The sequence below is a fragment of the Lutra lutra genome, chromosome 17 (assembly GCF_902655055.1).
Source record: "Lutra lutra chromosome 17, mLutLut1.2, whole genome shotgun sequence".
In the NCBI taxonomy this organism is placed as follows: Eukaryota; Metazoa; Chordata; class Mammalia; order Carnivora; family Mustelidae; genus Lutra; species Lutra lutra.
This window is the reverse complement of record NC_062294.1, coordinates 56,237,408-56,263,266: the sequence shown is the minus strand read 5'-3', so window position 1 is coordinate 56,263,266 and position 25,859 is coordinate 56,237,408. Positions and strand designations below refer to the sequence as shown.

Genomic DNA, 25,859 nt, shown 5'->3' with positions numbered 1-25,859 from the left:
CTGATACACACTGGAAGGTCTCATGACCAAGGTTTTATTAGAGGTAATAAATGACCTTCCCCTAACAGCTAGCCCCCTCAAGATCCCGGAAACCTTGTTTCCGAAATTCCTTAGAGACTTACGCTGTCCCTAATCCCCTCCCAACTTGAAAGTATATAATGGGCCACCGCTCATGACCCCAGTGCAGCTCTTTCTGCCCAAGGGTCCTGTCCTGGTGCTGTAATAAAACCACCTTTTCGCACTAAGACGTCTCAAGAATTCTTTCGTGGCCGTCACTTCAGGCCCTAACATCTTTCTTACATCAAGCGGCTGTTGCACAGCTGCCCCCGAGCCACAGCCCGACTAGCACATCCCCCGCATGGGATGAGCCTGGGGACGGAACAAACACGACTTGTCACGGGACACGAGCCTGTCACCTTCTGCAGGGGTAGCAACAGTGAGCAGAAGCCCAGGCGAAAGGGGCCCTTCACGATGCTGTGGGGGTGGGGCCTCAAGACAGGGTGAGGTGCGCAGAAGCCCAGCATCAGGGAGGACACCGGGCAGGGGGCGCCCCCGCGAGGGGCATCGGGCCACTAGTGGGGACTTTCACACGGCACCGGGTGCGTGAGGAAGGTGAGCCAAGGGTACCAAGCAGAGAAACGAAGAGGCAGGTGGTGTCCCCACGCCAGAGCTGGAGAGGGAGCAGGGACGGCCTCCCAGGGATTTTACCGGCAACCGATGCGAAACCCAGCCCTGGGATCGGGTCGCAGCGACGTCCGGGCTCATCACCGGAGGACACAGGGGCCTTTAGCATCCCACCACCCCCGCACCCACGTATGGACCTTGGCCGACTGAGGGCCGCCGCGCTACAGCCTGAAGCGGAAGCAAAGGGACCGTCTACAGGGAGACCGACACTCCTCCGGTTCCGCTTCCGGGTCTGCCGGAAATACGCCACGGCAGTGCTGGGAGGGGCACGGGGCGGGTCCGCAGCGGGGGCGGGGGCGGGGTCTACGAGTGGGCGGGGAGTCGGCTTCCCGTGCGCCCCGCCCCATCTGCCAGACTGAGCTTGGTCTTCTGGTTTGGGTCCGTTTGTGTTGCTCCGGCATCGCGCGGAGCCCCTAGCAATGCCTCCTGACTCTTCTACAGTAAACGTTTCCAACCGTTCAGGGTAAAAGCTTACTGTGCTGTGGACACTTAGGCCGGAAGCTGAGATGTTTTCCTCTTACTAGGCGGAAGGTTGAGTCTGAAGCTGCCTCTGCTAGCAGGTGGAGACGAGAGGGGGCGCTGGGACCTCGGCGGGGATCTGAGTCGACCGTGGCTCCCCCCGGACCTGTACCTGCAGCCCAGACAGGGAGAATGGCTTATTTAGGTGATGGAAGACTGGAGCTGTCTGTCCAGGGTACACGAGCTGGAAGGGTCAGGCATACCGCGCCTGTGCAGAACGTGCAGCTTTGTACCCACTTCCACCAGAACACAGCTTCCGTTCTTCACCACCTGCCCGGCAGCTGAGCAACCAGAGGGTTCAGATCCAGCAGCTTTCAAGGGACAAGGATGGGTGGGTGGGTGGACAGGAATCTGATGGTTTAGGTTACCAATCTATTGCTTTAAACCATCAAATAGGACCACCTGGGTGGCTCAGTGGGTTGAGTGTGGGACTTCTGATTTCAGCTCAGGTCGCGATCTTATGGGTCCTAAGATTGAGCCCCTCCTAGGGCTCGGTCCTCAGCGGGGAGTCTGCTTGATATTCTCTCCCTCTGCCCTTCCCTCAACGCACACAGGCTCTTTCTAAAATAAGTAAAGAAATCTCTTTTATTTTTTATTTTTTTATTTTTATTTTTTAAAAGATTTTATTTATTTGACAGAGATCACAAGGAGGCAGACAGGCAGGCAGAGAGAGAGAGAGAGGGAGAAGCAAGCTCCCCACTGAGCAGAGAGCCAGATGCGGGGCTCGATCCAGGACCCTGAGACATGACCTGAGCCGAAAGCAGAGGCTTTAACCCACTGAGCCAGCCGGGTGCCCCAAGAAATCTTTTTTAAACAATCAATTTAGGGATGCCTGGGTGGCTCAGCTGGTTCAGCCACTGCCTTGGGCTCAGGTCCTGATCCCAGGCTCCTGAGATCAAGTCCCACATCGGTCTCCCTGCTGGTCGGGCAGCTTGCTTCTCTCTCTGCCTCTGCCTGCTTGTGCTCTCTCTCTCTGACAAATACATAAATAAATAAAATCTTTTTAAAAAATCAATTTAAAAAACCCTTGAAAATAGTTACTAGTTACTTTGTTCATCTATCTTCAGTGTGTTGATCTATATATTATATGCTGGAGGTGAGCCATAAATCCATGTATCTTGAAATAGTTGGATGATATCTACTTTTTTTTTTCAGTTCACTGAATTTTTTTTTCCCTACTGTAATCCCGCATTTGATAGATGTTTTGTTACAGAACCCGAAGTCCAGGTTCCTGTGGCTCAAAAGGCCAATACCCAAGAGACAAGACATGAATTTTTTTTCTTTTTTTTTTTTTTTTAAGTATACTCCACACCCAGCATGGGGGGCAATGTGGGGCTTGAACTCAAGGCCCTGCTATCAGGACCTGAGCTATGATCGAGAGTTGGAGGCTTACCTCGCTGAGCTACCCAGGTGTTCTCTAAGAGATGAGTAATGATTGGGAAGGAATTTGAGCTTGATTCAGGAGTCTGGCCACCTGGAGAGAAGGCAGACTCTGATGACACCAGCTACAGATGTTATCTCAGTGCTTAGAATTTGTACAAGGGGGTCTGGTTCCTTATGCCCCAGGGGTTGTGCAAGGGTGTCAGGGGTCTGGTTCCTTAATTAATGGAGATTACACAGGGGGTCTGGTTTCTGTTTGGTGAAGTGCAGAGGTGCTCTGCTGTTTCTAGGAAAGAATGTATGATCTATAGATATTCAAAGATAAGATAATCAATCACAGAGGCTAAGAATGTTTGCTATAGTTTAAAGACTTCTAGATTGACTGGAGGGGCCAAGGCAGCTTCACTATGTGTGTGTTCAAGTGGAATAAAGAGTATTTCTTAGGGGCACTGGGCTGGCTCAGTGGGTAGAGCGTGCAACTCTTGGTTTCAGGGTCATGATTTTGAGCCCCACATTGGGTGTAGAGCTTACTTAAAAAACCCAAAACACATCGTTTACCAAAAGTGTAAGAGGAAACAGTACTTAAGTACAAATATTTTATTGTAGAGAACTATCATAGGCTATTTCAGCAGTGATAAAAATTAATGAGTTTGTGATTCATTCCAATAACACCAATCCTAGGATGCCAGCATTCCCCTGAAAGGAAACCGAGTTTCAAAATCTTTCACAGGTTTCAAATTTCTCACTTGTTTCAAAATCTTTCTTAAGATTTCCTGACAATCTGGTGAGATATTGGCATGTTGATTATCTTTAAAATGACCAACTCTCGGGGCGCCTGGGTGGCTCAGTGGGTTAAGCCACTGCCTTCGGCTCAGGTCATGATCTCAGGGTCCTGGGATCGAGGCCCGCATCGGGCTCGCTGCTCAGCAGGAAGCCTGCTTCCCTTCCTCTCTCTCTGCCTGCCTCTCTGCCTACTTGTGATCTCTCTCTGTCAAATAAATAAAATAAAATAAAATATTAAAAAAAAAATGACCAACTCTCAGGGAACCTGGGAGGCTCAGTGGGTTAAGCCTCTGCCTTCGGCTCAGGTCATGATCTTGGGGTCTTGGGATTGAGTCCCACATCAGACTCTTGCTCGCCAGGGAGCCCGCTTCCCCCCACACCTCTGCCTGCCTCTCTGCCTACTTGTGATCTTTCTCTGTCAAATAAATAAATAAAATATTTTTAAAAAAATGATCAACTCTCCTCATACAATGAAAACATATGAAGAAGATACAAAAGCATGAAAACAGTTGGACCATATAATGCAAGCTGATGGAGAACTGGTCCCAATTCTTTTTTTTTTTTAAACATTTATTATTGAAGTTTAGTGGACATACAATGTTATATTAGTTTCAGGTGTACAGCATAGTGATTCGACAATTCTATATGTTGCTCAGTGCTCACCATGACAAGTTTATTCACCATACAATGTTAATTACAGTATTATTGACTATGTTTCCCATATTGACTTATTTATTTTATAACTGGGAGTTTGTACGTGTTAATCCCCTTCACCTATTTCACCCATCACCCCACCATTTCTCTCTGGCAAGCACCCATTTGTTCTCTGCATTTAGGAGTTTTGTTTTTTTGTGTTTGTTTTGTTTTTTAGACTCCACATATAAATGAAATCCTATGGTATTTGTCTTTCTTTGATTTACTTCACTTTGCACACTGCCTAGGTCTGAGTCTTTATTTTTCTTTTAGTAGTCTCTGTATCCAACAAAGGGCTTGAACTCACAACCCCAAGATCAAGAGTTGGATGCTCCACTAACTGAGCCAGACAGGCACCCTAATCTTGATTTTTCTTAAAAAAAAAAAAAAGATTTTATTTATTTATTTGACAGAGAGAGATCATTAGTAGGCACAGAGGCAGGCAGAGAGAGGAGGGGAAGCAGGCTCCCCACCGAGCAGAGAGCCAGATGTGGGGCTTGATCCCAGGACCCTGAGATCCTGACCTGAGCTGAAGGCAGAGGCTTTAACCCACTGAGCCACCCAGGCGCCCCCCCAATCTTGATTCTTAATAGCAAAAATCTTTTCCATCTGAGAACTGCTACCAAAGCCACATCCTAATACTTTGAAAACTTTGGTGTTCATAGGTATTATAAGATATAGTTGAATTTGACAAGTACTTATGCCTGTAGAGTTTTCAATATGATCATCTAGGACAGTACATCTCAAAATCCCCGATGGTAGCCACATGATACAATTCCATCAGAATCTCAGGTATATTTTTTTGAAACTCCCCAGGTAATTCTAAAGGACTGCCTTGTTTGAGAAATCACATGTAGGATGTCTTTTTTTTTTAAGATTTTATTTATTTTTTTGACAGAGAGATCACAAGTAGGCAGAGAGGCAGGCAGAGAGAGAGAGAGGAGGAAGCAGGGTCCCTGCAGAGCAGAGAGCCCGATGCGGGACTCGATCCCAGGACGCTGAGATCGTGACCTGAGCCGAAGGCAGAGGCTTAACCCACTGAGCCACCCAGGCGCCCCACATGTAGGATGTCTTGAGGCAGCTTCAGTCATGGGCTGAGCTTGTTTCCCCTGCAGATGGCTCGAGTACAACCTGTGGTCTGCAGGTAGCCAGAACATCCCTTTCAGTGTGTGATCGAATAAGGTCCATAGAGAAATGTAGAAGCTGGGGAACTTGGCTGGCTCAGTCAGGACAGCGTCTAACTGTTGTTGATCCTGATGTCATGGGTTTAAGCCCCAACCTTGGGTGTAGGGATTACTTAAAAAAAAAAAATGAAAGTTTGTTCTATTGCGGTTATTATGTCTGCATCAGGAGCTGTAGACAATTGATAGAATAGGGAGTTCTGAGTGCTGGCCTATGTCCACCTTCCCACCTCCAGGTAAGGGGGCATCTTTGAGGATTACCCCAAAGGATGTGGTGTGGGTTAATACCAGGTGTGGGGAGGGTGGGGACAGAGGAGAGGGTTATGTGTTTGGTGGACAGAGTCTTTTTAGGATTTCCAGTGATAAAATAAAGGAATTTTTCAACTTTTAGTGCTTATGGGCCCTGCTCCTGGGCTCCTAGGGAAGCTACACTTTAACATTTCCAGGACATAATGACTTGGCAAAACCTCAGAGTGTGGGCTTTATTTCTGCCTTGAGTATACATTGTACATCTGCTTTGTTAAAAACAAAACTGGATGGGCGCCTGGGTGGCTCAGTGGGTTAGGCCGCTGCCTTTGGCTCAGGTCATGATCCCAGGTCCTGGGTTCGAGCCCCACATCAGGCTTTCTGCTCAGCAGGAAGCCTGCTTCCTCCTCTCTCTCTGCCTGCCTCTCTGCCTACTTGTGATTTCTCTCTGTCAGGTAAATAAATAAAATCTTAAAAAAAAAACAAAAACTGGAGGGTATTATGTTAAGTAAAATAAGTCAATCAGAGAAAGACAATTATCATATAGTTTCACTCATATAGGGAATATAAGACATAGCCCAGAAACTATAGGGGAAGGGAGGGAAATTTGAATGGGAAGTCATCAGAGAGGGAGAAAAAGCATGAGAGACTCTTAATTATAAGAAACCAACTGAGGGTTGCTGGAGCAGGGGTGGTTGGGGGATAAGGTAACTGGGTGATGGATATTAAGGAGGGCATGTGATGTGATGAACACTGTGTGTTATACACAACTAACGAATTACTGAGCCGTACATCAAAAAAATTAATGATGTACTATATGTTGGCTAATTGAATTTAAATTAAAAAAACCTGGAACATCAAAAAACAAAACAAAATGACAACAAAAACAAATGAAAAAAACAAAAAGGAGCAAGCAAAAAGATAAAGGAAAAAAACCTCCCTGGTTCCTGAAAGATTAAAATCATGCAGCCTTGCAGATACTAAAAGAAGGTAAAGTCCATAGCTTTCCAGAATGTCTTTTGCCATGATGATTTTTAACTCTTCACATACAAAAAAAAGCACATAGCCCTGCACTAAATGTTCCTTTCCTGGAGCGTGTCTACTTTGTGAAGATTGTGTGTCTGGGGCAACTGTCCTAACTTGAGCTCAAATAAACTCTTTTCCTTTTTTTTTTTTAAAGACTTTATTTATTTGACAGAGAAAGACACAGTGAGAGAGGTAGCAGAAGTAGGGGGACTGGGAGAGGGAGAAGCAGGCTTCCTGCTGAGCAGGGAGCTGGGATCTGGGATCATGACCTGAACCAAAGGCATCATGCTTAATCATGTTCGATCATGCTTAATGATCGAACCACCCAGGCGCCCTTCCTTTTCCCTTAAAAAAAAAAAAAAAAAAGTTTCTTCATTTTGCTTCAACACCAGAAAGGAGGGAGGGAAACCAGAATCTTTCCAGAACTTGTAGGCTTGGCGACTCAGTGGTTTTTCTTCTTTCCAAGATGCTATCTTTCAGAAAGCTTGATTCCTTTCCAGTTTTCCTGTCCTGCAAAAGTCCCATTTCAGGTCCAGCTTACTAATTTTTCTCATTTCCAGTAATTAGATGTAACATAGTTGTGGCTTAAACATCTCTGAGTATTCTCTCCTGTGATACCATGATTTATACAAAATATGTATTTGGTCATTCAGGTAATCAAAATTTATTTCAGATATATTTGGTTTTCATCTGCAGTTCCTAAAAATGCTTCAGAGTCATAGAATTGAAATGAGAGGCTCATTATTCTTTTTCTTTCTTTCTTTCTTTCTTTCTTTCTTTCTTTCTTTCTTTCTTTCTTCCTTTTTCTTTCTTTCTTTCTTTCTTTTTTCTTTTTTTTTTAAAGATTTTGTTTATTTGACAGAGAGAGACACAGGGAGAGAGGGAACACAAGCAGGGGGAGTGGGAGAAGGAGAAGCAGGCTTCCTGCCAAGCAGGGAGCCCAATGCAGGGCTCAATCCCAGGATCCTGGGATCATGAACTGAACGGAAGGCAGATGCTCAATGACTGAGACACCCAGGACACCCCCCCCCCACCCCCATAGGCTCATTATTAAGGAAGGTGACTTTTGGCCTTCATCAAAGGGCAGGGTTGTCAGGAGATTCAACTGTGTGATTAGAGGGTTGGGAATTTTAGTCCCACCCTTTGACTTCCAGGGAGGGGAGAGAGGCTGGAGGTGGAATCAGCCAGTGGCCGGTGTCTTTGTCAATCATGACTATGTAATGAAACCTCCAAAAAAACCTGAAAGCTCAGTTTCTGGAAAGGTTCCTGACCTGTAGAACCTCAACAGCTTCATGTGCCAAAGGATAAAAGCTCCTTTGTTTGCTGTCTTGCTCTAGGTATCTCTTCATATGGCTGTTCATTCCTTAAAAAACACCAGTATGTCATTATTTCCCTGAGTTCTGTGAGTCACTCTAGCAAATTAATTGAACCTGAGGAGGAAGATGTTGGCACCACCAAACTGTGGCAGGTCAGTGAGAAGCAGAGGTGGCAGCCTGGGACTGGTGGCTGGCATCTGATGTGAGACCACGGTGGGAGAAGTGTGGAGGCCAAGAAAAACAAGGCTGTACCCACCTCGAGTCTAGCCCTGATATAAGTACAGCCATCTTGACAAAGCAAAAGCTGGCACCTTCCACCACCTCTCCACCCACTCCCCTCCCCTCAGTAGTATGTGTGACATTCCTCAGCCAACCCTGGCTGCCCTAAAAGAAAAACAAATAGTTAACTTGCAGAGATCACAATCCTGCAAGGCAGGAGTCTCCCTTGGTTTACAAATGTCCTAGAGATTTACAAGTAACTCAGTTCCTCAAGCCCTAACATCGCCCTCCCCTCCATAAAACTGAAGGAGGCTGAGGCAGAAGAAAATGGAAATAAAGTTAAACCTAAATCTCACTAACAAGGACGCTTGATAGGAGGAATGTGACATTCAACCAGGAAACTCCCAATTGTCTTCATGTTAGTGCCTCATTAGAGGGGAAAAACGGCCTTGGCTTGATAATAACCAGGCCTCCAGTATCCTGACGGTCTTCTTTACCCTGATAGCCCTCTGAACATCCCCTTTGTCCTCACCTACCGCCGAGTCCACCCCTACTCTGCCTTTATTTTTATCTTTTTTTAAGATTTTATTTATTTATTTGACAGACAGAGACCACAAGTAGGCAGAGAGAGAGGAGGGGAAGCAGGCTCCCCACTGAGCAGAGAACCCGATGTGGGGCTCGATCCCAGGACCCTGGGATCATAACCCGAGTCGAGGGCAGAGGCTTTAACCCACTGAGCTACCCAGGTGCCCCCCTACTCTGCCTTTAAAAACTCTGACTTTAATCTGGTTCGGGGTCCAAGTCCCTACTCCACTGTGTCAGATATACTTGGGCCCAAGCTTAAGCTTGTCAAATAAACCCTCATGTGATTACATTGGTGTTGGCTCCTTGGTGGTCTCTCAGACACAAAAACTTGGGCATAACAAGGAGAAGGGGGGGAAATGGATATTGGGGTGGGACACAGGGTTCAGGAGGCCATCCTGTTGGACCAAACCCTTACCCTCTGCAATCCAGTGCTATCTCTGGGTGGATCATGTCTGAATTGCTTAGTGTCATGTGGGGGAACACCACACCCTGCCATGTTGGGTCCACAGACCTTAACAGATACACCTAATGAGTACATTCTCAATGAGAAATAATCAAATAGTTTGACTATTAAGAATATGAAAGTATCCACATTTGTTTATTTATTATTTATTTAGATTATTTATTTATTGAGTATGCCAGCAGAGGAGAGACATAAAGAGGGAGAGAATCTCAAGAAGGCTTCTGCTGAGCACAGAGTCTGACAGAGTCTGACATGGGGCTCCATCCCATGACCATGAGATCATGACCTGAGCTGAAATCAAGAGTCTAATACTTAACCAACTAAGCCACAGGCACCCCTAAGATATAAGAATTAAAATAGAAAAATAAAAATACATGCTAGTATTTTTATTTTTTATTTATTCTTTATTTTTATTTATTTATTTTTTTAAAGATTTTATTTATTTGACAGAGAGAGAGAGAGATCACAAGTAGGCAGAGAGAGGAGGAAGCAGGCTCCCCGCTGAGCAGAGAGCCCGATGTGGGCCTCGATCCCAGGACCCTGAGATCATGACCTGAGCCGAAGGCAGAGGCTTTAACCCACTGAGCCACCCAGGCACCCTTTGCTACGTATTTTTAAAATATTTATTTGAGAGAGAGAGAGTGTGTGCTCAAGCATGCATGAAACTGCAGGGGTTGGGTGGGGAGGGGCAGAAGGAGAAGGAGAGGTAGGGGGAGAAGAAACAGACTCCTGGACCAGCAAGGAGCCTGACTTGGGATGTCATCCCAGGATCCCGGGACCACAACCTGAGCCAAAAACACACACCCAAATGATTGAGCCACCCAGGGACCCCACATTCTATGTATTTTTAACCGATTAAATAAGTAGAATGTGTGTGCATTTGTGTGTATGCATATGTATATGTAATGGACCTTAAGATTAAAGCAGTTCATAATTATAATTAGTATTTTGTTTTTTAATTTTCTGGTGTACTGATTGATGGAATACATGAGCACAGGCATATAAATTGCTTAGTGGTCTGATATGTGGTAAATATTTCTAAGTGTCTCACAAGAACTAAAAATATGTTTCTCTGTTTTTCTTGTATAAGATTTAACATATAACAGGTCAAACTCATTCCTTTGTTTTTCCATTATTGAATATTACTAGTTTGTACCAACTTTATGACATGAACACAGACAGAGCCATATTAAAATGCCTCTGAAAATTGAGGACATACACATTTTACTCTTTTGAGAATAACAGGCCAAAAACTCCACGTGAACAAGATGACTTCATGACTCAGCCCTGCAGATGGCTATTCCTCCAGTGCTTCACGAGTCACAGAAGAGCCCACCATCATCACATTCCTCACCCGTTTCCTGCCGGCATGTCTAATTGGCATGTACACATGATAGGCAACATCTACCTGGGTGTCTGGATGACTCTGTTGGTTGGGCGGCTGACTATCGGTTTCAGCTCAGGTCATCTTCTCCATATCCTGTGATCTAGCCCTGCAAGGGGCTCCCTGCTCAGCTCAGCATAGAGGATTCTCTCTGTCCCTCTGCCCCCTGCCCTCAAATAAATAAATCTTAAAAAATAATAATACTTATTTAAGGTTCTTGCATTTCTTTTCAGGGCTCCATACCTCATTTCCATTCTTTTCGGGATTGACTAGAATTTGTGTGCATGGACCACAGTTACTTACTCTTTCATCTCCTAAGGGACATCTGGGTTTCTTACAACTTTGGACAGCTATGAATGAATAAAGCTGCTATAAACACTTGTGTGCAGAACTTTGTGGGAACATAAATGTCCAATTCATTTGGGTAAAAACCTAGGGGTGTGATTTCTGGATCATATGAGAGGTCATTTAATTTTGTGAGAAACCCTCATCTGTCGTCCAAAGTGGCTATCGCATTTTGCATTTCTCATCTACAGTGAATTCAAGTTCCTGCTGTTCCACCTAGTGTTTGGTGGTGTCATTTTTGGAGTATACCTCTCAGATGTACCCTTAACATATCTCACTGTTTCAGTTTGCAATTTTATAACAATGCATGGTGACAAGTATCTGTTCATATACCTTTTTGCTATGTGTGTGTCTTCTTGGTGAGGTGTCCGTATAGATCTTTTGCCCATTTAAAAAAATCAAGTTGTTTGTTTTCTTATTGTTGAATTTTAATAGTTCTTTGTGTATTTTGGATCATGGTCCTTTGTCAGATATGTCTTTTGTTTTCTCCCAATATCTGGCTTGTCTTCTCATTCCCTTGACAGTGTCTTTCATAGTGTAGACGTTTGTAATTTTAATGAAATCTGACTTAGCAATTATTTTTTCATGGATTATACCCTTGGTATTGCATCTAAACAATTATAGAACCTAAGGTCATCTAGATTTTCTCCTGTTATCTTCTGGGGGGGGGTTATAATTTTGTGTTTTACATTGAAGTCTGTGATTTTTTTTTTTTAAGTTTTTATTTATTTATTCATGAGAGACAGAGAGAGAGAGTGGCAGAGGGAGAAGCAGGATCCCTGCAGAGCAGGGAGCCCTATTTTGGACTCAATCCCAGGACTCTGCGATCATGACCCAAGCTGAAAGCAGACACCTAACTGACTGAGCCACCCAGGCACCCTGTGATCTATTTTGAGTAAATGTTTGGGAAGCATGTAAGGTCTGTATCTAGATTGCATTTTATTTATTTATTTGTTTGTTTATTTTTATTTGGGTGTGGATGTCCACTTGTCCACTTGTTCCAGTGCCATTTGCTGAAGACTATCCTTTTTTTTTTTTTTAAAGATTCTATTTATTTAGGGACGCCTGGGTGGCTCAGTTGGTTAAGCCGCTGCCTTCGGCTCAGGTCATGATCCCAGCGTCCTGGGATCGAGTCCCGCATCAGGCTCCTTGCTCGGCAGCGAGCCTGCTTCTCCCTCTGCCTCTGCCTGCCACTCTGTCTGCCTGTGCTCACTCTCGCTTCTCTCTCTACGACAAATAAATAAATAAAATCTTTAAAAAAAAAAGATTCTATTTATTTAATTGTCAGAGATAGTGAGGGCTAGCAGTGCAAGCAGGGGGAGCAGTAGGCAGTGGGAGAAGCAGGCTCCCCTCTGAGCAGGGAGCTGGTTGTGGGACTTGATCCCAGGACCCTGGGATCATGACCTGAGCTGAAGGCAGACGCTTAGCTGACTGAGCCACCCAGGCATCCCAAGACTGTTCTTTTTCCATTGGATTGCCTCAGCTCCTTTGTGAGACCAACAAATACAGTTGGCTGTATTTGAGTTAGTCTATTTCTAGGATCTCCGTTTTGTTCTATTTAGCTATTTGCCCACTATTTTACCAGAGATACACTGCCTTAATTAATGTAGCTTTATATTAAGTTTTGACATTAGGATGTGTCAGTCCCCTGACTTTTTCTTCTGCTTTGACACTGGGCTGGCTTTCCTGGGTCTTATGCCTCTATCTATAGACTTTAGAATCAGTTAGTTGATACCTACAAGTAATTTCCCAGAATTCTGGTTGAAATTTCATTGACTCTACAGATCAGTTTGGGAAGACCTGTCATTTTAACAATATTTAGTCTTTTTGTCCATGAATATAGATATAAGCTGTGCTTGATCATGCCATAATATTTTATGGCAATATTTGCAAATAATATTTCATAATTTTGGATCCCTAGGCAGATAGGAGGGGTGTGAAATATTTGTGGTTATCTTTGTAAGATTTCTGGAAATTTTTAGGAAGTGTCATCCTTCAATATTTTTGGATCAGCTACATAGCAATGGTTCATCTAACATTTAAGAGTAGTAGGATGCTGTTGATAAAACCGTATGACTTTGTATTGTGTTCGTGAGGGAACTCTTCTGTAAATATTGCCACTTATCCTATAGACATTGCTCAGCTTAGAATTTGTATCTCTCTTTGGGTCAGTATTGATAAAATATATATTCCTAGAAATATCCCTATCAACCAGGCTTTTCAAACAATTGGACTGGGTCTAGAGAAGCATCTCTAGCTAATCTCATGCTCTTTGTATCGCTTTTCCTTGAATCCTTGTCAGGCCCTCTATATCCTCCCATCTCCTTCCTTATTTTGCAGTTCTTAGGCTAGGCAGAAAGAGGCAATTACTGGGGAGGGAGGCAGTGAAATTCTTAGGCAAGTACAGAGTCCAGTGAAATACACTGGCATCACTGCCAGCCCCTCCTCTGTCAGATGCAAACATTTCCTGCTTCTGCCACCTGAGACCCTGTCTGCCTCCAGCTGTTGTGGAAAAAAGGAAGTTTCTCCCATACACAAAACGTGTTTTTTTGCAGAGCCTCACTAGGATCTTATAATTGTTTCTGGGAATTGGGATCTGGGAGAAAGTTTTAAAAATGTGGTCTCGGGGCGCCTGGGTGGCTCAGTGGGTTAAAGCCTCTGCCTTCGGCTCAGGTCATGATCCCAGGGTCCTGGGATCGAGCCCCACATTGGGCTCTCTGCTCGGCGGGGAGCCTGCTTCCCCCTCTCTCTCTGCCTGTCTTGCTGCCTACCTGTGATCTCTATCTGTCAAATAAATAAATAAAAAATCTTTAAAAAAAAATGTGGTCTCAACTGACTCATGTGTCACTGAGAGGTGAAGTGATAATTGTAGTTCTGTGGGGGAGGTGAAGTCACAGAACCACAAGCCCTTAACACCGGCTGCCTCCCTCCCACACACAAGCAGGGGCTGTCATGACTGGCCCAGTGAGCCCACATCCTGGCATCAGGAAAGACTGGAATGTCAGTCCAAGTGACACTATGTGTAAGGGAAGGAGGTGTATCAGGGTCTGGATGCAGGTTGGACCTCGTGGCTGGAAAAAGGATTCTACTTGTGAAGAAAGTGGCTTGATGTCAGAGCTGTACAGATAGGAACAACAATTCCTGAGGCACAGGCCGAGTTATGGAGACACTGAGGTCCGTATGGAGTTATGGAGTTACGGAGTTACGGAGGTCTGAGGTCCTCAATGGGACTAGTGCTCCAAACATAGTTTAAAGCATATCCCTCCCTGATGGAGATTGTTGGAGTTCATTGCAAGTAGTAACACAGTCTGATGTTTGCAGTCCTTAAAACTGCAATTCAGAAGGGGCACCTGGGTGGCTCAGTTGGTTAAGCTTCTGCCTTTGGCTCATGATCCCAGGGTCCTGGGATTGAGCCCAACGTTGGGCTCTCTGCTCAGTGGGGAGCCTGATTCCTCCCCCCTCTCTCTGCGTGCTTGTGATCTCTCTCTCTCTGTCAAATAAATAAATAAATAAAATATTTTTAAAAACCTGCAGTTCAGAAATTAATATGCTATTCAGTCTGTGCTGTGAAACCACAGAGAAATTGACATGATTGGTATAGTTACCTCATTAAACTTCTGTGCATGTGATAATGAGTTTCATGGAGCTAAGCACATCCTATCTCAATGTGAACAATGGGACTGAGTGGCATTTGGAGAACCATAACTGTTTTTCTTGTATTTATGCTTGATGCATCTAGTGGAGATAGTCTCTCCTGAAAATATTTGTAATCTTTTGATCAAGGAAGGACAATTTTCATCTGTGAAGTTAGGACAGGAGACTTTCAGGAAAAGGTAACTTCAACATGTGAGGGATTTGGAGAGCAGAAAAATTAAGGACTTCAGCATGTTTTCAGCTTAAATGTATCTTAAAAAAAAGATTTTATTTATTTGACAGAGAGATACAGTGAGAGAGGGAACACAGAAGAGGGAATGGGAGAGGGGGTTCAGTCCCAGGCTCCTAGGATCATGACCTGGGCCGAAGGCAGACACTGAATGACTAAGACACCCAGGCACCCCTTAAATGTATCTTCTAATATTTTACATCGTTTTCAAAGTTCTAACATAATTTTTAGGCTTACCCTTGCATTTCTCCTATTCAATGCACAAGATTTCATGCCTTGAGATTCATTTTGCATGCTTGTTTTGTATTTTATTCTCTTTTTCAAATTGATTAGTTTCAGTTGTTTTTTTAAAAAAATCACAGCTAATTGTATGCTCTCTAATGAGGAATAATTTAGATCCTACTCTAAATGTTTTATCGATCTCTACATGTTTTATTTAAATTACAAATCCCACAGTTTAGGGTAAAAGTGAAATATTACACAATAATTTCGATGGTGGGTTCCATTGGACAAAAAAATCAAATGATTACTTCTGTTGCTGTATTAATACTGGTCCATATTTGGTAAATCCATTTTGTTCATGGACAATATTCAGGTTCTTACTAAGTTTTCATCTTCACTCACAAGTGATGATGGTTAATGGAACAATTATTTTAAGAAGAATGAGAAATTGGCACAACCAAACCTAAATTGAAATAAATTTCAAAGATGATAATGTATGCATGCATAAAAGTGGGTTATTTAAGGATACAACCAGGTAGGGGCACCTGGCTGACTCCATTGGTGGAGCGTGCAGCTCTTGATAATAAGAACTCAACTGTGAGTTTGAGACCCATGTTGGGTATAGAGATTAGTTGCAAATAAAGTCTTTTTTTAAAAAAAATTTTATTTATTTATTTGACAGAGAGAGAGAGACACAGTGAGAGAGGGAACACAAGCAGGGGTAGTAGGAGTGGGAGAGGGAGAAGAAGGCTTCCCGCTGAGCAGGGAGTCCAGTGCAGGGCTCGATCCCTGGACCTTGGGATCATGACCTGAGATGAAGGCAGACGCTTAACGACTGAGCCACCCAGGTGCCCCATAAATAAAGTCTTAAGAAAAAAAAAAGATATGACCAGGTAGCTATGAGAGTATAGCATGCTGGTAAACACCAAACTTTATTGCAACCTGGGCATTGCAATATTTAAATGAGTCATATAACCTCATTATAATTAAATTTCTGCCTGTAAAATGCACATACTTGTAAATACTAAATAATTTACAATAGGTAAAGCTTGAGTAAGAGTGACTCAATGAGCACTATACAAAGAAATACATCAAATTTGAGAAATCATTAATTAATGAAGACACATGTATTGGAAAGAAAGTCTCAGGGGTAAATAATAGCAAAGGAAGAATTTTTAATTTATTTTCCACAAACAGCCCACAGCTCATGTGTTCATGTAGACTCCTCTCTTTGTGGATGTGAACACTGAACCCCGGAGAGTGACAGAATGGCCTTAATGGCTGTGAAATTTGCTGTAATCTTCCTATTGCAGATGGTCCTTGGAACCCTGGGAACTTCTTGCTTTTCTGTCATTGTTCGTCATCTCTTGGCTTAAGGGGATACAGGTCAAAGTCCACAGATTCGCTTCTTAGGCACTTGACTTTAACTAACTCCTTGGTCATTCTCTCCAGAGGAATCCCAGAGACCACAGAGGCTTTTGAGTTGAGATATTTTCTCAGTGACTTTGGATGCAAAGTTGTTTTCTTCACCCACAGGGTGTCCAGGGGGTTGTCTATGGGCACCATGTGCCTCCTGAGTGTCTTCCAGGACATCACCATCAGCCCCTGGAACTCCTGGTGGGCAGCGCTTAAAGGGAAAGCTCCCCAGCACATTGGCCCCTCAAATATCCTTTGCTGGATCCTGAATATAAACCTAAATATTATGGTTCCTGTGTATGTGACTGACAAATGGAACAAAAAAACTTCAGAAAATATGGAGTTTGGATACAGGGCTTCTGCACTTCACGACAAAGACACAGACTTACTATATACGGTATCAATATCCTCCCATGATGTTTTGTGCTTGGGACTCATAACTTGGGCCAGTGGGTTTATGGTTTCCAACCTGTATGGCATAAGCAGCAGGTCCAACACATTTATAGGACCAAAGTGTCCCCCATAACCTCCCCCGAGATCAGAGCCACTCAAAGCATCCTTCTGCTGGGGAGCACCTTTGTGTCTTTTTATACCCCCTCTTCCATCAATTACATGTATTTTTCTATTTTTCGCAAGACCAGTTGGTGGCTGATGAATACTTCTGCCCTAATTAATGCATGTTTTCCAACTGTCTGCCTCTTTGTTCTTTGAGTCATGACCACTGTGTATCCAGACTCTTTTCTGTGTGCACGAGAAGAAATACACAATTCCCTCATCCCATCAGAAAAATATAAACTATCTGGTTTGCACTGTGTTCAGCTGCTTATACACTCATTCTTCAAGGAATCTTCAGCAAAATTACAGTCCGTCTCATTTTACATCTAGTTTTGAATAAGACAGAAATTTCTGCTACAACAATAGTGACTATGGCCACTTGTAAATGAAATTCTGTGTAAATACTATGGAAGTACTCATGTAATTGCATGTTATTAATGGCTGTAGTGGAGAAATTCAGAGTCCAATAAACAAAACATTCTTGAAATACTGTGGAGACACTGGAAATGTCTTTGGATATGTAATTTTAAATATGAGATACCAAGTTTTCTCAAGATTTACTGGCCATGTGATAGTAAGGCCAATGCCTTTTTTTGGAGGGGGAGGGGTTCTCTACTTCTTCCTAGATAGGCCAGTGCCTTTCAAAGAAATAACATGTGGGATGACCATTCAGAGAATTCAGGGTAGAGGGTTCTGGGTTCTGTATTGGGATGCAAGTGGCCTGAGGTAAAGCTGGGGGAAAATTAGGTTTTAGTTGTGAAGAACAATGACATCCAGGTTATGCAAATTGTGACTTACATCCTTAGAGAATGGTAGGTGTTTGAAATAAGAAAACGTGTGTGGAGAAAGATGAACATATTAAAAAAGTTTTCAGTTGAACATTGGAATTGTGAACTCCAGGGGATGAAGGAGAATCTTGCAGGAGGATATGTCAGCTGAAGTTTTAAAAGGGTAGAGGTGGAAAGCAAATATTAAATAAATGTTTTATGTCTGTGATAAAAAATGAATCAATTTTTAGGGTCTGCAGAGGGTAGATTGTTCTGGGTTAGGTATTGGGGCCAGCTGGCTGGTTGCTAAGAAGCAGATTTTAGGGTGGGTGTCTGCATCCAATTTGAGGAGACAAGCTTATAAAGAAAGTCTTCATCAAGCTTGGATTAGTAAAGGAGCAGCAATTTGGAGACCAGAGACATGAATCTATTGAGTCTGTTTTGTTAATGAATTTTCCTGCTTTTGAAATCACCCACCAGAGTAAATGGACACATTTGAAAGAAACAGTAGATATCAACTCACACATAATTTAATGTAGATATCTGTGAATAAATTAAATTATAGGGGCTTCAACTTTATTATTTTTTAAAAATTTTTTTAAAAATTTTATTTATTTGACAGAGAGATCACAACTAAGCAGAGAGGCAGGCAGAGAGAGAGAGAGAGAGAGGAGGAAGCAGGCTCCCCGCCGAGCTGAGAACCCGATGTGCGGCTCAATCCCAGGACCCTGGGATCATGACCTGAGCCAAAGGCAGAGGCTTTAACCCACTGAGCCACCCAGGTGCCCACTTTATTATTATTTTTAAAAAGATTTTTTTTTAATTTATTTGACCGAGGGAGAGAGAGCACAAGTAGACAAAAAGGGAGCAGACTCCCCGCTGAGCAGAGAGCCCAACCAGGGGCTTGATCCCAGAACCCTGGGATCATGACCTGAGTAGAAGGCAGATACTTAACCAACTGAACCACCCAGGTGCCAGGGTTGTGACTTTAATGTAATTTTTTTATTTTGGAATCAGTTTAGCAAAGAACATACAGAGAATTCCCATCTTCCACTCAGTCTGTTTCCCCTATTGTTAACATCTTACGTTACCATAGTACATTCTGGAAAACTAAGGAACCAACACTGACACCACATTAGAAATTGAATTGTAGACTTTATTCTTATTTCATCAGTTTTAACACAAATGTCTTTTTTTCCCCCTCTTCCAGGATCCAATACAAAATACCACATTTCATATAGCCCGCATGTGTCTCCCACCTCCTCTTCTCTCTGTCAGATTCTGTCAGATTCTCTGTCTCCTCAGTTTTTATGAACATGATAGGTGTGTGGACAACTGGCCAGGTACTTTCTAGAATACCTCTGAAATTGGGTTTGTCTGATTAGACAGTGTTTATAGATTTTTTTTCTCCCTTTTAAAAATTAACATATAATGTATTATTTGTTTCAGGGGTACTGGTCTGTGATTTATCAGTCTTACACAATTCACAGCATGCATTTTTGGACCTCCCCTTCAGATCACTATGTTCGTATCTTTGGGGTAAATACCCAGTAGTGTGATTGCTGGGTGGTGGGGTAGATCTATTTTCAACTATTTGAGGAACCTCCACACTGTTTTCCAGAGTGGCTGCATCACCTTGCATTCCCACCAACAGTGTAGGAGAGTTCCCCCTTCTCCGCATCCTGTTGTTTCCTGATTCGTAAATTTTATCCATTCTGACCAATGTGAGGTGGGATCTCACTGTGGTTTTGATTAGTATTTCTCTGATGCCAAGTGGTTGAGCACTTTTTCATGTGTCTGTTGGCTGTTTGGCTGTCTTCTTTTTAATTTTTTTAAGATTTTATTTATTCATTTGACAGAGAGAGATTACAAGTAGGCAGAGAGGCAGGCAGACAGAGAGGGGGAAGTAGGCTCCCTGCCGAGCAGAGAGCCTGACATGGGCCTCAATCCCAGGACCCTGAGGTCATGACCTGAGTCAAAGGCAGAGGCCCAACCCACTGAGCCACCCAGGTGGCCTGGATGTCTTCTTTGCAGAAGTGTCTGTTCATGTCTTCTGCCCATTTATTGATTGGATTTTTTGTCCTTTGGGTGTTAAGTTTGATAAGTTCTTAATAGATTTTGAATACTAGCCCTTTATCTGATAGGTCATTTGCAGGTATCTTCTCCCATTTTGTCCATTGTCTTTTGGTTTTGGTGACTGTTTCCTTTGTTACACAAAAGATTTTTATTTTGATGAAGTCCCAGTAGATCATTTTTGCCCTTGTTTCCCTTGCTAGGAAGAAGTTGCTGCAGCTGAGGTCAAAGAGGTTGCTGCCTGTGTTCTCCTCAAGGATTTTGATGGATTCCAGCCATGCATATAGATTTTTATAAAAACATCTCATGTCTCATCTAATCACATCATATCATATCAGGGAATTCATGCAATTAACCACTACTTATCATTGGCGATGTTAATCCCAATCACGTGGTTATCAAGAGTTGGTAGTGTTATCCAGTCTCTCCACTGTAAAATTGCTATCTGCCCATCCCCATTGTGTACTGACTGGAAGGGAGTCAGTAAATTTAGCAGATCAATCAGTCTCCACCTCTTAGAAAGAGTGGTATCTGGGGTGCCTGAGTGGCACAGTCAGTGAAGTGTTGGACTATTGATTTTGGCTCAGGTCTGATCTCAGGGTTGTATGATCAAGCCCTGTGTTGGGTTCTGCACCTGGTAGGGACTCTGCTTGAGTTTCCTCTCTCACTTTTCCCCTTCCCCCTTCTTTCTCTCTCTTTCTCTCTAAAATGGGTAGATAGGGGCGCCTGGGTGGCTCAGTGGGTTAAAGCCTCTGCCTTCGTCTCAGGTCATGATCCCAGTGTCCTGGGATAGAACCCGAATTGGGCTCTCTGCTCAGCAGGGAGCTTGCTTCCCCCTCTCCCTCTGCCTGCCTCTCTGCCTACTTGTGATCTCTCTCTCTCTGTCAAATAAATAAATAAAATCTTTAAAAAAATAAAAAAATAAAATGGGTAGATAAATCTTTTCTTTAAAAAAAGACCTCTCTTATAAAAATATATAAATCATTTTTTTCAAAGTCACCTGGGTGACTCAGTTGGTTAAGCATCTGCCGCTTGATATGGGCTCAGGTATTCATCTCAGAGTCAGGAGTTTGAGCCCCAAGTCAGGCTCCATAAGCCCACTTAAAAAAGATAAAAGAAAAAAAAAAAGAAAATGTGCAAATAAACAGGAAGGCATTAGTGGTCTAAAATAATTCAGAATTTTTGCAAAAGAGAAATTTGCTGTGTAGTTTGCTAAAGAAACACTACTTACATACCTTGTAGATTACAGGGCTTGGAAGCTAAATGTGCCTTGATATTTGCATAAAGCCGATGTTTTCTCATGATTCGATTCTGATTATAATTTTCTTTCTTTAAAAGTCAACTTTTATTGTAATTCACATATATTGTGGAAACAGGATTGTAGCTAGCAGGTCAGGGTAATACGAAAAAAAATTGGTTTTAAACTATAGCTCTGTGCATGTTGGAACAGGCTCTCCCCCGCATGGGAGCCGGCAGCCACACTTGTCCAATGCCTCCCGGCGGACACAGCCCATGGCACAAGGCCAGGCCCACATTGTGGTGAACTGGCAGGAGCTGGTGCAGGTGCCTGGGCTACCAGTGGAATGTGAGCTCCTTGGATCTACTTGGAGTCCAGCTGAGGATGGAGGTCCAAAGCAAGTGACAGGGAGGCACTGGTGCAGGCAGGAGGCATGGGGTCTAATTAAATTTTGTTTTTCCAATGACACAAAAAGTGGTGATGTGTCCTGGGTACATCAGGCACCTGACAGCGCTGTGAGGTGCTCTGTTATGGCCGATGTTACCTTCATCCCCCTGGCTCAGGTGTTCTCTGCCAGATCACCCCACTCTACAGCTAATACAGCGTTTCATTCTTATTTAAATTCAGTTAGCCCACATAGAGTGTATCATTAGTTTCCAATGGAGTGTTCAGTGATTCATCAGTTGCATATAACACCCAGTGCTCATCACAGCACATGCCCTCCTTCATGCCCATCCTTCAGTTACCCCAACCGCCCTCCAGCAACCCTCAGTTCTCGTTTCTTAGAGGTAAGAGTCTCTCGTGGTTCATCTCCCTCTCTGATTTTGTTGCCTTCACCTATGGTCTTCTGCACTATTCTTAGGGTACCACATATGAGTGAAACCATGTGATAATTGTCTTTCTCTGATTGACTTACTTCACTGAGCATAATCCCCTCCAGTTCCATCCATGTTGATGCAAATGGTGGGTATTCTTCCTTTCAGATGCCTGAGTACTGCTCCATTGTGTATATGGACCACGACCTCTTTATCCATTCGTCTGTTGAAGGACTTCCCGGCTCTCTCAGTTTGGCTGTTGTGGCCATTGCTGCTATGAACATTGGGGTGAAGGTGCCCCTTCTTTTCACTACATCTATACCATTGGGGTAAATAGTGCAATTGCTGAGATAATACTGTTTTAAAGTTAGTAAAGGGGGTGTCTGGGTGGCTCAGTTCATTAAGCATCTGCCTTTGGCTCAGGTCATGATCCTAGGGTCCTGGGGTTGAGACCCGTGTTGGGCTTTGTGCTCAGTGGGGATCCTGCTTCTCCCTCTCCCTCTGCCCCTCCCCCTGCTTGTGTTCTCTCTCAAATAAATAAATAAAAGCTTTAAAAAATTAATAAGGGCACCTGGGTGGCTCAGTGGGTTAAAGCCTCTGCCTTTGGCTCGGGTCATGATCCCAGGGTCCTGGGATTGAGCCCCGCATCAGGCTCTCTGCTAGGTGGGGAACATGCTTCCACCTCTCTCTCTGCCTGTCTCTCTGCCTACTTGTGATCTCTCTCTGTCAAATAAATAAATAAAATCTTTTAAAAAATTAATAAAGTTTGTTCTTTGCCATTAATATGGGTCCTGGGTGAATTGCTTTGAGATATGCATAAAACAGGGTGTTTAATCTGGAAAGCCCCCTCTCTTCTTTCTCTTTGCTTACAGTTTGCTTGGGAAATGAAGGCTCTCACCTTTGTTTACTTGGAGATTCTTAACTTTGCAGGTAGAGGTTCTAAATCATTAGGGCATTGGTCCTGCAAATTTCCATTCATTCAACGCTCATGTCACACAGACACATTCTTCTTATTGCTGGGAAACAATCATATCATATTAACATATGTTCAAGGGTCCCAGAATTCTAAAAGATAACTCCCAATTGGTCAACAAAATAAATTTTCAACGAAAACAAGACTCGGAAACAGTAGCTCTTATTTTAGTCTGTGTATTTGTCTCCATGGTGTGTTTAAAAGACCCAAAGGGGTCATCCACAAATAGATATGTATGTTTTATACCACTGAAAATGTTTTAAAAATGCAGTCACAAGAGAAATTTTTTACAATACCTCTTTTATTTTTTCAAAAGATTTTATTTATTTATTTGACAGACAGAGATCACAAGTAGGCAGAAAGACAAGCAGAGAGAGAGGAAGGGAAGCAGGCTCCCTGCTGAGCAGAGAGTCCAATGTAGGGCTTGATCCCAGGACTCTGGTATCATACCTGAACCAAAGGCAGAGGCTTAAACTCACTGAGCCACCCAGGTGCCTCTACATTACCTCTTTTAAAGTGTATATAATTACCTTGTAAATGTATCAATATGTGCATAAAATGTAAAAGTTACTAGATGAGTTCTGTGGTGTTACCTTCTTTACATTACTCCTCTCACTTAGGAAACCTGTCATGAATAGTCTTTTAGCACCTTTCTGTACATTGACCAATGTGGTCCTCTTGGATAAATTCTACATTCACAAATGAGGTTAAAACACAGACCCTTCTGTTTACTGGATGTTTGACAGAATAGTCTCACAAAAGTTGAAGAATAATATTCTCTTAGATTATTTTTGTGGTTTTATGTGTTAATTATGAAAGCTCTTTGAATAATACCTAGGGAAATATTTTAAAAAGATTGTGGCCATATATTAGAATCTATAATTTCTCTGCTCAGCTGGGAACTTGCTTACCCCTCTCTCTCTGCCTACTTGTGATCTGTCTCTCTTGTCAAATAAATAAATAAAATCTTAAAAAAAAGAAATTATAATTTCCATAAAACTGTTCTAAGTCACACATGATTATTTCCCTCAAGATTTTACTTCTATGCTATTCGGAAGTGAAGCCCTTAGGGGAGCCTGCATGGCTCAGTCAGTTAAGCATCTGCCTTTGGCTTGGGTCATGATCCTAGAGTCCCAGGATTGAGCCCCACATAGGGCTCCCTGTGCAGCAGGGAGTCTACTTCTCCTTCTGACCCTTCCCCCTCTTACACTCTCTCTCTAAAATAAATACATTTTCAAAAAAAAAAAATCTTAAAAAAAAAAAGTGCGTCTCTTGGACCAGAGGCAACACTTGGTGAACTTGTTCAAAATGCAGAAACTCAGGTCCCACCCCAGAACAGAATCAGAGCCTGTATTTGAACAAGATCTCCAGCTTGTGGCTGTATACATTAAATTTTTGAGAAGTGCACTTCTGACTCACCATGACTCCCATTGAGAAGGATACACAACTTACGATATAAATAGAGAGACCAAACATAACCATGTATGCCTGTGTTGATGCCCTAATACATTTTACCATCCCTGGAAGTAGTATTTATCAGGGTTTTGTGAACCTTATGCTGTCCTCTTTCCTCTGAATTAGGGAAAATGTCAGGGAGTGTTTTTGTGTCTAATCATCTCAGTGTGTAATTCATGCCACTCACTTAAGTCAGTTCTCTAAACTCTCTTAGGTAAAATAAAAAACTCTGCACAATGGCCACATGATAAATGTATTATTTATCTCAGGGATGGTTGACATTCAGGAATGTGGCTGAAGATTTCTCGCTGGAGCCGTGCTAGTGCCTGGACCCTGCTCAGTGGGATTTCAACCAGTGCTTATTGTTAACAATTCTGGGGAAAAAAAATCAAGTGGTGAGAACTATGGTAATCCTTCACTACTCTAGATTTCAGTAAGTTCCATTGGGTTAAGTGATCAATAAAAGTAGTGCAGTCTGGGGTGCCTGGGTGGCTTAGTGGGTTGGGCCTCTGCTTTTGGCTTAGGTCATGATCTCAGGGTCCTGGGATTGAGCCCTTTATCTGGCTTTCCTCTCAGCAGGGAGACTGCGGTCCCCTCTCTCTGCCTGCCTCTCTGCCTACCTGTGATCGATCTCTCTGTCAAATAAATAAAATCATAAAAAAAATGTAGTACAATCTGCCTCTTAAAGTCTGACCCCAATGCTTTTATTTGGGAGGGCCTCTTCTGAGACTTCCCTCTTTCTTCCATGGACACTCTTCCGTTGTTCCTGTCACGAGTGGGGGTCAGTGTCGCTGTTCACCTTCCTGTAAGACATTCATATTAATTTGCATTGAATTATGCCAAGGACTCAACATGGGGACAGAGTCATGCAGATTAAGTCCACTGATTTCTAACGTGAAATAGCGGTGTTGTGGATAGCTTTCACTTGCATCTGTCTGGAAATCCTCAGGGGATGCCTGGCTCACTCTCGTCTCTGCTCATAACTGACGTGTTGGTGCACATGACTCCAAAGAGAAGGAAAGAACATGTCTTCTTGGCAGAATGACTTCTTACAGATGTTTTCTGTGAGTGCAAGGAGACCCATGTGCCTTCTCACCTGTCAGACCCCAGAGTTTCCTGCCCACTTCATTGCAGTGTTGCGATAATGGTCTTCAGATGTGCCAGTGCTTGCCAGCATCTGCCTGTAGGGATCCTGGAGAAAGAGCCTTTCTCAAATGTTCCAAAGCTCCCTTGGGAGACAATGAAAGGAAACGTGTAATTGTTTTGTTTGGTTGATTTTTTTTCTTTTTTTTTAATTAGCCACTGGAAAGAGGTTTCTGGAAACTTCCTCCCAGCCTGCACTCCGAATGCCGCTGTGGGAGAAATGACAAGTGCGGACAGGGGGTTGGTGAGGTCACAGTTTCCTGAACTCATATCTCAGGGTCTGGCTGCCTCCTTTCCTCACCTGTCCTGGCTGGTAGGAACTTCATGTCTCCCACCATCTTCATAGTGGGAAGGAGGTGGTGGCTTCTGTTTCAACCAGAAGGGCAGAGTCTACCATACCTCTGCATTTATTAAGATTTCTAGATCTTCATTCATTGTTGACATTGACTATGGGGTAAAGCTGTATCTATAAATGGAAACATTTTTTAACATCTCA

The 25,859-nt window shown here is 43.2% G+C and overlaps 2 protein-coding genes and 1 pseudogene across 3 annotated transcripts in view; 1 reads left to right on the top strand and 2 right to left on the bottom strand.

The window, feature by feature from the left end:
* Window positions 1-978, bottom strand: part of LOC125088871 (KRAB domain-containing protein 5-like) — a 67,191-nt gene extending 66,213 nt beyond the window's left edge. For both annotated transcript variants that reach the window (XM_047710459.1, XM_047710460.1), the window contains exon 1: window positions 874-978. The gene's annotated coding sequence lies outside the window, so the exon portion shown is untranslated. The remainder of the gene's footprint in view (window positions 1-873) is intronic.
* The window catches only part of LOC125088914 (KRAB domain-containing protein 5-like), a 664,001-nt gene that overhangs the window by 11,666 nt on the left and 626,476 nt on the right, over window positions 1-25,859 (bottom strand). The gene's annotated exons all lie outside the window — the stretch shown is intronic.
* On the top strand, window positions 16,198-17,139 carry LOC125088900 (vomeronasal type-1 receptor 2-like; annotated as a pseudogene).